A 13,657-nucleotide genomic window follows, 5' to 3' on the forward strand; every position below is an offset into this window, starting at 1 on the left:
TTGCTTATCAATATATCGGTATAGATCACACCTTGTGAATCTCACAAAACAGTGGCTATTCAATTTCCTGCCGAAAAATAAGTATTTCGGAGCAGGTTCGACGCTGTGGTTCACTCTTCTGAATGTTCCTTAGCTTTTTTCAGAGTTTTTTGCAGCTAGAGCTTAAAATTTGTAGCTTTTGTCGTATAAGATCTTGTTACTGTGAATGGCTAAGCAGAGTCTATATGCCGAGTATATCAATGAGATTAAAGGTGCTAAGTCTAATGACTCTAATATCAGCCGACAGGATTGATTTCAAGATGATTATCTTACAATGAATGGTATAGTCTCGACACTAGAAATAAAATTATTCACTGAAACTCATAATCAAAAACAAAACTAAATTCAATTTATGTCATAACGAATATTTAAATGCGGAATATAGTTTCTCCATAAGATAGACATTAACAACAAGAAACAATAAAATCTACTGACCAAGCTGAAGTCTCGAGACTATATTAACTAATTCCTTTGTGAAAAACTATCTACTACTATCTCTACTATATCATCGCCGCTCTCTGGAAAAGTGAGCACATATGTATGTATATATCGCTGAGAGACGTGTCTCGTTCTAGAAGACCTTCGAACTCATGAAAATATTTAAAAATAAATTAAGGATATGCACATTGAAAATCATCAGACAAGTGTTAGAGAGATAGCAAGAGAGCTCAACATCCCAATGAGTGCTTATGAATAGTGTTTCGAGGACTGAAAAAATCATTGATATAATTGTATTACATATGGTGGAGATTACTTTGAAGGCGACAAAATAAATATTTATGAATAATAAATACAGCTATATATTTCTTGTTGGTCAAATTTTCAGTAGATGCGGACACTAAGGTGTGGTTTCACCTGTCAAAATATATTGTGAATTGGGGTTCTGATTCTGTTTTTACAATAAAATCGGTATTAAAGTGAGCTAAAATTAAAACTGTTGGTATTACCTAAGATTAAGTAATTCACATACCATTGCAACGGGAATAAAAATATTCACTTGAAGCTTGAAAGATTAAGGGGGTATTCTTGTCTAGGATTTTGAAAAAATCGATTTTTTTTTAGTTTAGACTTTCAAAAATATGACCTTGGAAGGGTTTTTCAAAATTCGACTTATTTTCGGAGATACAGCCGATTTTGTGACGTGGCGTCCGTGTTCACTGGAATTGTCTCCTAAACTTTAAACGCGTTTTTCTCAAAACTGACTTCTTCGAAACGATACCCACGATTTCTCAGGTTCTACTGGACCGATTTACTTGAAATTTTTATAGAGTCTTCTTTATAGGCTTGTCTGTGGTTGGAACTAGCCCCATCCCCAAATTTTTATTTTTATTATTTTTAAAAAATTCGAAATAGTCAGAAAAAGTGATCCGAAACAACTTTTTTTTTCAGGCAGTCGCCATTTTGTGAAAAAAATTTTTTCCCACTTTTCCGGAGTTTCGGCCATTTCGACATTATTCTAGATTATTCTTTTTTTTTAGGTTTCAGATAACTAGGAGGGTTGAAATTATGGGTATGGTCACGTGGAAATTTTTAGAGACCCCCTACTTCGTCAGCTCATAATTTTTGAAATTTTTTACTTTTTTTAGTTTTTAATTTTTTTCTGTACTCTTCTAAAATTAACAAATAACTAATAAAAAATGGATAGTAAAAGTATTAATTGCCTTTTTTTACGACACTTTAAAAATTACCTGAAATTCATGCTTCTAGACCAGAATACCCACTTAAGCAAAGGGTATGTACTGAACTATACTACATGGATCATATGGACGTCGAGATCAAATTTAGACCAAATTGTTAAGTCAAAGATATTTCAGCCCAAGTACTATACATAAATACATACTTTACTTAATATCCGTATCTGGTATATTCACGTCATATTATTTACAATATATGAAATTTAAAATAAAACACCTTTATTACAGAATTGGATTGATAGATTCTCTTATCCGGAAATGCCTTGGCAAGTGTTCCATAACTGTCAGTTGCATACCGAGGCATTGAAAACGGAAACCGGGGCACTCCTCTTCTATATATACATATTCATACATACCAAACATGATTAAATTTTATCGCAATAGAGAAGTACGTCAACAGACAGGTATGAATCACGTGGGTAACCTAAGAGCAAACCGTTACACCATGAGGATTGCTAATGAAAATTTATGCTATACTATACATTACCCTACGGGGGCAGTGTAAAAAGTCGGTGACTTTTTTACTCTAAATACTATTTTTTCTTCTTTCTTTAAATAACAAATGGCATGAAATGTTCGTAGGCTGACACATACAAAGACTACTAATATTTAATCCATACGATTTTAAGTCAGCCCCTACCAACACGTGTACAAATTTGACAGCTGTCGAACAATTAGTTTATGATGCATAACATTTTGCTTAAGCAACTTAGTTAGTTTAAAATAAATGCATCAAAAGGAATTTCGTGTGTTAACAAAACATTGCTTTTTGGGACAAAAATACTGTTGAAACCAAGGATTGATTGGCAGTGGACGCCGTAAAATGGCTGTTACTGAGGAAAACATCAAAAAAAATCCCAAAACAATTTCGAATGCCGTAAAGTGAAGTTGTTCGCGAGAACTGAGATTCTAAAGATATGAAAGAAACGTATGTATTAAATATTTGGTATATATTGTGAATGAATATTTGGGTATATAAAAGCTCTGTGTAAAGTAGTTGCCGCGCAAGCTCACTATCCAACAAAATCAACAACGAATTGCTGATTTTGGGAAGTGTTTGAAGCTCTTTAATCGTAATAAAACAAATTTTTGTGTGGATAAGCGACAATAGATGAAACATGGCCCCATCATTTCATACTATAGTTCAATCGACAGTCAGCCGAGAAGACTGCACATGATCAACGGACCACAAAGCGTGGAAAATTGTCTTCAAAAGGGAAAACCCATTAACAGCGACTATTACATTGCATTATTGGAGCATTTGTAGGACAAAATCACGAAAAACGGCTCCATTTGAAGAAGGAGAAGAAAGGACTGTTTCATGAAGACAACGCACCATGTCATAAATCAATGAATGCGATGTCAAAATTTCATGAATTGGGGTTCGAATTGCTTCGGCTTCCACCATATTCTCTGGATCTGTTCATATTCTCAGACCTTAAGCGAAAGAAATTCAGCAACAATGAAGGGGTAATTGCAGAAACTGAGGCAAATATATTATAAAAATGTTATTGATAAATTTTTTGACCACTGTAATCGTTATCTGTCCCTCGATGATATCTTCTATTGAATGAAAAAATCAGATTTTATCAAAAAAAAAATCTAAGTTAGCTTGCAAAATTTTCATCCCACCCACCACCTGTTATGTACATGTGAACAATTGACATCACTAGGTCAGACCAGACCGATGGGCGGATCGAGTGAAAAAGCGCCGCAGAAAAGAATAAATTGTATATGAAATGATACATCGCGTTTAACGAATCAAACTGACTAAATTATTGAAAATAACTAAACAAAACTAACTAACGGAAGAACGAAATGTTCGAAAGAGAGATCGTGTAGAAAAGAATGGCTGCGACAATGTCGGTGCATATTTCCAGTCTGATTCATTCATAAGCAACTAATATGAAACCGTGCTGACTAGCTGACGTTTATAAGGTAGGCATACATACATACATACATGTGGTCATGCATACACAGGGGCGTAGCTAGGAAGGGGTACGCCTAAGATGACTATATGTCCACATCACAATTAAAAGTGGAAAAATATTTATTCAAATTGTCTTCGCTAATACATTTGAACCTAACTAAGAATGTAAGGAAAGTGTAAACGAATTTCTTTGTATTGTTGAAATTTTAACTGATTTTTGGTTGTTCAAAAATATATTTTTGGAAAATTGTACACTTATATACACACATGGTCAAAATGATAAGTACGTACGCCCGTGTAACATTCAATGAGTAATAAATTCTCATTTATTCATGTTTAAAGAGAAATAATATCATATTTCATTTCATAAGTATATAACTTAAATAATAAAAATAATGATATTTGTAATAATAGTTGAAATAGGAACTTAAATTTCTAGCAAATAATAAAAAGACTAAAAAAATGGCTGGACAAAATAATAAGTACATCAGGTATTTTTGAATGAAAAAACGTATTAGTTTGAGTTTTGTGTCTCCTATTTAAATTTTTATTTACTTATTTTATCAGTATCTAGTATATCTGCCATTATTTTCATTTTCTTTAGAATCGTTTTGGCATTCTGGAGATAAGTTTGTGGCACGTATCAATTGGAATCTCATACAGGTTTTTCCAACAAAATTCTCTAACTGATCCTTATTTTGGAACGATTGCTTCCCAATCTGTTGCTTTAGCTCACCCAAAGGTTATCACTTGGATTCAAGTCGAAAGATTGACATGGCCATTTAAGAGAACTCACACCATTATCCTGGAACTAATCTTTTACCAACGTCGAAGTATGATTAGGATCATTATCCTGCTGAAATTTCCATATTAGTAGCATACTTTCCTCAGTATATGGCAGCATCAAGTTTTCCAAGATATCTTTATATTGGAACCTATTCATGGTATCTAAAATACGATGTATTGGTCCTACACCATACCATGAAAAGCAGCTCCAGATTATTATGTTGCCGGCACCGTGTTTAACGGTCGTTTTTGTAGACTGTGAATGCAATTCATTGCCTTTCGGACGACTAACATTCCGTCAGGCATCATTTCTGAACAAATTAATTTTTGTTTCGTCGCTCCACAAGATATTGTGCTCACTTTTTCTTACCACTTGGGCCGGACCAATTTGCATGATTTTTCGCGAATTGTAATCTTATCTTAATTATTTTTTTCGCAATAATGGTATTTTTTTTGACTATCCTGCCAGGTAAATTAGCTCGATGTAGCCTTCACAAGGCCATTTGGGAAGATATTATGCTGCAAATATCGGCTGATATTATTCATGAAGATATAAATGGGACATACGTGTACTTCACCAAACATTCAAAATTCAATCATGACTGCAGCCTAAATGAATGTACGTATTATTTTGACCATATGTGTACGTAGTATTAAGTTTACGTGAGCATATTATAGGTGTAAAGAAAAATACCTGAAATATTTATTCTAATACAGATTCAAAGCTGAAAACTTTACTGCGATTGTGTCGATCAACTGGATTCAACTGTATTTTGATTACTTGTCGTAAAAGCTATGAATTTTCATAATGGTACGATATCTTGAAGAGACGAAAACTTAAAATATTTCCCTATATAGAAAAAGATCTCATTAATGTGTTATATTCAGTGTGAATTTCAAAAAATCTATGACATGTACATACATACCTACATATATCGTATGCAGATATATTTGAGCCGGTAAATCTTTTTGAGAACTGAGCGTATTTCTAAGATTTTTTTTACTTACATTGGGACAAAAAGCACACGGAAATTGTAATTAGTTTGCCCTGGTAAACGATATTTCAAAATATGTCTCGTTCTGGACGACCTTTGAACTCTTCAACTGATGAAAATATTAAAGAAGTGAGCGATATAGGTGTTAGGTATATAAGTGTTAGAGAAATGTCAAGAGAGTCCGTCATCTCTCGAGAGTCCGTTCGAATGATATTTGTTGATAAAGCTGAATTCTTTTCAAAAAGAGTACGATTGTGACCGAATTCAAAGCCAAAAACGCAATGAATACCATCAATCAACCATAATCATTAGTAGGGAAACTTGATAAAAAAAATAAATATCAAATATGATAAATAAACATTCCCTGAGCACTCCCACCTTTAAATTTTGAGAAAAGCAGAAAATGTTGCAATTTTCTGGCTAGAAGGCAATATTTTGAGAAAGGAACGAATGAATCTGAAAAAAATGTAGTGTAATTTAATCCCAAAAATATAAACGCTTTTTCTCGACACGCTATTTTCAAGGTCTGTGAGGGAAATTTTCCCACAACAGTTAACCGATTGATTTAAAAATGTTACACGACTTTCTTACATATATTTGTCAGAGTTGATGGAAGAAATAAGGTTTTTAATGACAATTTCGTTTTTTAAGCCACTCTAAAATTTATTTTGTTTCTGGATTTGCGATAATTTAAGACAGAAAAATCTTTCTCATTGTCAGATATCTTTTTTCGAAGCTCCTAATCGAGATCAAGGGAATTAAAAATTTATTTAATAAAATGCTCTTTCACAAAAAAAAACATTTTTTCTGAATAGCAAGTGGGTATAACTCTTAAATCCAGTAGGCATTCGGAAGCCGCATATAATTTTTAGAAAAATTTGGTCCGTCCTCAGAAATTAAGGAAGTAGCTTGGTCATTTGACCTGTACTGTTATGCAATAGAAAAGTGATGATATGAAATGATTATATTTATTTCGGGTGTATCGAAAAAATAATAACCAAGAAAAACGTATTATTATATAATATATATTTTATTATTTACTCACTTAATGCTATGCCAGATGTCGATTTCATTGATTGAATTAAAGAAGAACCTGGAAAGAGACAAAAAATGTGATGAAAATATTTCAAAAACATACATATACCTATGTATAATAAAAATAATATAATTCCTTCATTACTAAGTTAAACTCTACCCCTCCATAATAATTATCTACTAAGCCACTGCACTAAAATAAATATATCAATACGTACATACTCACGCATAAACTCGTTGAAACGAGTTTGATGGTATTTTAGTAATAGCAAATAATAATGCTCAATGAGTACAATAAAGTATTTATGTCTGTGCACTTGTTGAGTAGCAATATATGTATGTATGTATATCTCGTTGTGCATACATGTGGAAAATAAAAATTGGGATCGCGTGCAGGCTTGTTGAGTCGTTGGCCACAACCCAGCCGAAAAACTGACGAAGCAAGTTAACTGTGGAATGAAAGGAAGTGATTCATAGAATGACTCTATGCTCATATAAGAATTGGCCCCACATATTCCGGTGAATGGAAAGGAAAAACATTCCAGTTCATAATAGTTTCCGTCGGTAAATATCTAATCAAATCTGATTTTGGGAAATACCCGAAAAGAAATCGGCGATCGCCATCTACTTGTAGGCTGATTTTGATGGCTACAAATATTGGCAGTAGAATTGGCAAATATCTCTCAAAATATTTCAGGCAGTGCGATTCGCTGCGATATCTTTCCTATTGAAGACACCGTTCAGTTACAATATTTCCTTCGGTCTTTTTTGGGGTAAGTCATATTTTTAAGAAAAGGATTTAAGAGAGGCTTTAGACCTACATACATATGTGTTGATAACAAAAAAATATCGCACAAAATTATACTGCTAATAAACTATTTAAAACCAAACATTTCCAAGGCTCAATATTATTGAATATTGAATATTTTAAACTACTGTAAACAGTATAAATGGCGCTCGTATGTCAAAATGTAAACATCAGAAATGTCACAATAAAGACGTGAGTTGCCAGATTGCAATACTGTGTTGCCACGTCCCAAAAAATAAAGGTATTATTGAGAAAAACCAAATTTGTGCGACAGTTAAATATCAGAAGGTACATACATAAGCCCAATGCTGCTAAATTATCAATCTAATTAAAGAATCTATGTTTGTAGGCTAATAAGAAAAAAATCTACTTAGCTTTGGAAAATCTGAAAGATTTAGAACTGCCGCATTTGTGAAACAGAAAATCTATTCGAGAAACATGAAACGCCACTGTATGACCAAAAAGTGACTGTTTTCGCCAAGTTCCTCGTTGAATCTTAGCTTTATTAACACAACTAAACAGTTAATAGCATGCTATCAAATCTTATTTCCTATTGCGAAAATGGGCTTGAAAGTTATGGGTTTGAATAAGACGGTGTTCCATTAAAAATGTTCAGTTTCTGCAACATAAATTCGCCAGAGCTCCGATGTCACAAGGAGGTCATATTGACTGACGCCCCATATCTCCATACAAGCCAGGCTTTTTATTGTATAATGCAAACTACAGCAATCTTCGTATCTTGGTAAGCTTAGAGCAAACAAAAAAATTATGAAAAAATGGTAATTTTTTATTGGCAAAAAAAAAACTTTTTCTTCTTTACTGGCGTAGACACTGCTTACGCGGTAATAGTAGAGTTTACAACATAGCGCCAGTCGTTTCTTCTTTTCTCTACTTGTAGTCAATTCGATATACCTACATAGTGCAGCCATGCCCTTCTCTGCCTGAACTCTCTAACGGAGTGGAGGTCTTCCTTTTTCACTGCTTCCACCGTCGGAAACTGAATCAAAAAGTTGGAGTGTTCTCTTCTATCCGGACAACATGACCTAGCCAGCGCAACCGCTGTCTTTTCTCTTGATTCGCTTAGCTATGTCAATGGTGCTATATATCTCGTGCAGCTCATCGTTCCATAGAGTGCGGTACTCGCCATTGCCAATGCGAAAAGGTCCATAAGTCTTCCGCCAAACCTTTCTCTCAAACATTCCTAAGGCCGGCTGGATATTGTCATCGTCCATTATACATATAGCAGGACGGTGATGATGAGTAACTTGTAAAGTTTGGTGTTTGTTCGTCGCTAGATGACTTTACTTCTCAATTGCCTACTCAGTCCGAAGTAGTACATGTTCTGCGTTGTTGGTGTTAATACTAGGAGGCTTATCCCACGGTAATTGACGCAGATTGTGGAGCCCACCTTTTTTATGCATTACACACTTATGTTCCAATCGTCGGGCATTATTTCATCCGACCACATCATGCAAAGAAGCTAATGTATGCGCCTTGTGAGTTCTTCGCCGTATCGGGTTCGCTTTCTCCAGATGTTGTACTTTCACTGCTGTTAAGCAGGATGGAGAAGTTTTCCCTCCATAACTTCAGTATGCTCTGAACATCTGCCACTAGATCACCACTTTGGGTCTTACAAGAGTATGCTCCAGTCTTGAAACCTGCCGTTTGTTACCTCATCTTTTCGTAGAATTTGGAGCATTACCCCTGTCGGGCAGCTTCTCAAGTTCTTCATACTTACGTCTTCGTATTGAATAAACAGTCCAAAAGTAGTGTAAAGTCAATTCAAACTAAATTATCTGATAATTCAGGCAGTCTGGCCGCCAGTATGCTGGTGCAATTCTTTTGTATGGCCTCTACGCCTGCATAACGCTTTCCTTTCATTAGCAAATGCATTTTACAAAGTCGCACGGTGCCATATCAGGTGAATACGGGGAGTGGTTATTGGTTAAAATGTGATTTTTGGTCAAATAATCGGTCACGAGATGTCCTTCGAATGTTGGATTCTGAACAATTTTTGGTCGTCAGTCAAAATGCGATAAATCGATGTTTTGGAGTTGTTCAATTCCATTTCCATGAATTTCAATGATGATTTCGGCTGATTTTTGCTGAATTCACGCACAGTTTCGATGGAATTTCTGGTGATCACGGATTTTGATTGGCCCACATGTTGATCGTCATTTATGTCCTCACGACCTCTTTGAAAACGTTGAAACCACTCGTGCACTCTGCTATGGGATAGGCAATCATCGCCATAAACTTGTTTCATCAATTGAAACCTTTCGGTATATTTCTACCAATTTTAAAACAAAATTTAATGCTGACTCTTTGCTCTATGCTCATTTTCGCACCGATAATGCAAACATACTGACACTTAAACGCAATAACTTCACTTCCAATCGATGAAATGTCATGAAATTCTCACTGGACAATCGTTAAAGATAAAGATAGCAGATTCTAACGCACCAGTCGACATATAGATGGCGCCACCAGTAGGCGCTATGTTAAAAAGTCCTGTTTACTTTAGAAAGCACCTTGTATATAAAAATATTATTATTTTTGTGGTAGACGCGGGAGTTATTGCAAGTCTCAATGCAACTTCTTGCACGTTGCATTTAACCTAATTACCCGAAACATTAACGTTTGCGCAATGTGTTTTGAAAGGAATAAAAGGTGAAAGGTAATAATGAAAGCAAAAAATGGAAATATAATATTATATACGATTTTATTACATATGCATACACACTCTATACATATACCATACGTATGTATATAATATACGCCTATTTGGAATGCAAAATATCATTTCTGTACTTACATACAAGCATATACTATATATAGTATACACACACATATATTACTTTACATCGATTGTGTGTACACATTCAGGTAGTTGTACGTAGAAATCAACAGATATTGATTAGTCATAAACCTGCTGGCTGCCCGTGGCATATTAACTGTTTTTTTTTTTTTTTTTTGATTTTTTGCTGCCACTTTTTTGTTCCATATAACGTTTTTGTTGCTGTTGTCATTGTAGCGTTAAGCAATTTGGGCACGAAATTCAATATTCGAAAAGGCAAACTGAACCAAACCAAATTTAAGCCAAAATACCTGTAGACGAACGAACAGAGACAAGGCAGATAAAGTCGGCACGACACATTCACCGCTGCACCGGCAAAGCAATTGAACTGGGTTGTATTGCGAGTTGGCCGAAAAATTCGGTTAAACTCATATACAAGAGTGTAGGCACACATGAAAAAATTAAATATGTGTATATGTATGTGTGAATGTTCTGCAATTTGGTTTGTACCTGTTTTGGATCGACACCGAAATTCCAACACAGAACAGAGCTTTAATTGCCCTTATATTGGCAAATTTCGAATGTGACTTGTGGCTGAACAGTGGGTTATGACGGAAAAATTAATGATAAAATAAAAAAAAAATATGTATGTATGTATATTCGGCATTAGATTTTCGGAAAATTAAAATTTTTTCAATTTGGATCAATTCAGTATATAAAACTTTAAACTCTAGCTTTTCTCGAGACTATTTTTCAAATCAGGCGGCAATGATACTCGGAGGCACTCATACGAATCCACTTGAAGAATGATTTTTGTAGAATTTTTTTATTTTATTGCAGCTTTTTTACAAATATAATTTTCTGTTAATGTTCCCGGAAAATTTACCCTGTTTCTTTCCGGCATTTTTGAAAATTTGATGTAAAGGTATAAACTATATGTTACTCTCTTATGTAGACTCCGTTCGCATTTTTCATTCTTTCTGAGATGACACGATTTTAACGAATAACCGTCAGAAAATCCATTACCCAACACAAGAATTTGAAAGAAGATATGTAGAACCGATTATATTAGTAAGATAATTCACATACCCGATTATACGGAATGAGCTAAAGCGCGACAAATTATGTTTTCTACTCTCAATGTGGGTGCTAGGCAATTATTTATAGTTTACCTGATGACCGAATCATAACATTTGTAATCTATAATATTACTTTTGGACGTTCCTCCGTTTGTAACACCAATCCTCTTCTAAAGATATTTTCAACCCAAAAGATGGGTGCAATTAAATCAGAAATTGAAGTAAAATAGTTTTAGTTTGAACATCACTTGAACTTTTTGATTGTCAATTACTAGAAAAGAAGATTGTCTTCGGCTTGTATGAAAATGTCTATAACATATACATATGTATATGTTATATGTATATGTTATACATTCGATTAAATGTGTAATAAAGCCTCAAAGAAATAAATTTTATTTATTTTTTCTTACTCCGAGAATAATATATCAAATTAGGGTTCTAGACTGGCCTAACTCTTTAAGTAGGTATTCGTTTGTTATCACCCCAAAGAGGTGACTGATGCCCAGAGCACACTAAAATTATGAAAGGAACACTTCTTTAACCTGCTGAGAGGCAGCGAAAGCATAATCGATGACGATGAAGGAAACGTTCCATTGTTAGACCTTGAAGAAGTTCAACTATATCAGTTTCTTTGTAGAATATAGTCGAACAAAAGCATGCCTAACATGGTCTATTTAATTCACAGAGAGGGATACCCCACAATCTGTGTGATAAGCGTTCCCAACATCGCATATAAGGTACTATCGAGCGTACTGTGTGATGACTGAAAATCTACAATCAACTAGATTTTCATCATGTGCCAAATCTTAGAAAAGACTCGTGAAAGGAAAATCGACACACACCACCTTTTCGTCGATTTAAAGCTGGTTTTGACAGCACGGAAAGGAACTGCTTTTATGCCGCTCTGTCTGAATTTGACAAAAATACGGTTGTCTAAACTGACGTTGAGCAACACCAAAAGCTCCGTCAGGATCGGGAAGGACCTCTCCGAGCCGTTCGATACCAAACGAGGTTTCTGACAAGGCGACTCCCTATCGTGCGATTTCTTCAATTCTGGAGAAAGTAATTCGAGATACAGAGCTTAATTAAGAAGGTGCAATTTTCTATAAGAGTGTACAGCAAAGGTCGTCCATATCAACATTCTCCAATTCAGGCACGAAAAAGTCATTAATCATGGCTCTTTAGTTTTTTCTACTAACTGTAACATTACGACCTAAAACTAGATGAACCAAAATATTCCCTTTGCCCATAGATCACACAAAACATTGACATTAAGTGGATGAAACGGCGTCTCAACGATAGCTTGAGGATGAACATCACTTCAAATGCGACAATTCTTTTTATAAACATACCCATCCAACCAAACGTGACTTCCATAGCTCAATATAATTCGCGAAATCGCGTCGCCGAAACCGAACCGTTATTTTGGTAAGAAATTTTTTAGTAAGTCTGATCATTATGAAATCTCCTAACAAACTGAGTATAAATCAAGTGACAGCTGTCAAAAAGAACAACTCCGAAAAAAGTATTGCTTCATTGAAAACCACTTTTTTTGTGATTGTCAAAACTCCTAGATATGGATCACCAGATCGACGAAGCGTATTTAGCCCACCACAATTTTTTTTGGCGTTTAATGTGTATCCTAGCCACTTCGCTAAGTTCGCTGAAGGTGTTTTTACCGAGACGTTTTACTAAAATCTGAATCGTTGAAAAGAAAGTGTTTAGATCATTTTTCTTCGCCTCCTTCCATACAACTTTGACAATTTGCATCCGACAAATTACTATGTACCTTTACCATGTATCACCAGTGCCGTGTCAGAACACGTAAAATGGCAGCGGGTTCAACCTTTCAAACAGAAACTCAGAGAATTTCAGAGGACCTCTTGACGCATTGACTAGAGCTTGCCAAACCCACCGGAGGTCCATAGTTTCAAGGTTAGAACCTTAAGAGGAGAGGGAAGTACCGACTCGCTGCCAATTTTAAGAAATTGGGGTGGCCACCCTAACAAGCCCTTCGGCTTTGCAGTTTCCTGCGATTCCGCTGTGATCCAGCACCCAAAAACAGGTCGGACAACAAAGTACTAATACTGATAAGGATGCCTGGTAATCCGCCATCATATTTTATCCAACTGACTTATCCACTGTGATTAAATGTTGTACAGCATTTTGCTGGTTAAAGTCGAATTTCGGTTGGTTCATTCTAAAGATTTTTTGTATTTTCGATATTTTTACCGTCGTGTTCGATGTCGATGGAGCTCATATTGTTTATGTTATAATTGTAATTGTAATTTAGCATTTTTAGCCAGAATGCTCATTTCGGTTCTGAGCATATGCTCAGATTCGTGCAATTACAGTCATAAGTACACACAAAAATGAATATGTAGGTGACATGGCTGGTCAGCGTTTATTTAAGAGCACATGTGCAAACAGACCTATATACATATATATTTATTTACGTGTATGTGTAGTGTGTCATTTTTTGTTTTGTCGATTT

General features: G+C 35.0%; 1 protein-coding gene across 6 annotated transcripts in view; it reads right to left on the reverse strand.

Moving 5' to 3' along the window:
• The window catches only part of LOC120773853 (ecotropic viral integration site 5 ortholog), a 79,089-nt gene that overhangs the window by 36,901 nt on the left and 28,531 nt on the right, over nucleotides 1-13,657 (reverse strand). For all 6 annotated transcript variants that reach the window (XM_040102995.1, XM_040102993.1, XM_040102994.1 and 3 more), the window contains exon 2: nucleotides 6,490-6,537. The gene's annotated coding sequence lies outside the window, so the exon portion shown is untranslated. The remainder of the gene's footprint in view (nucleotides 1-6,489; nucleotides 6,538-13,657) is intronic.

The sequence above is a fragment of the Bactrocera tryoni genome, chromosome 4 (assembly GCF_016617805.1).
Source record: "Bactrocera tryoni isolate S06 chromosome 4, CSIRO_BtryS06_freeze2, whole genome shotgun sequence".
Taxonomy (NCBI): domain Eukaryota; kingdom Metazoa; phylum Arthropoda; class Insecta; order Diptera; family Tephritidae; genus Bactrocera; species Bactrocera tryoni.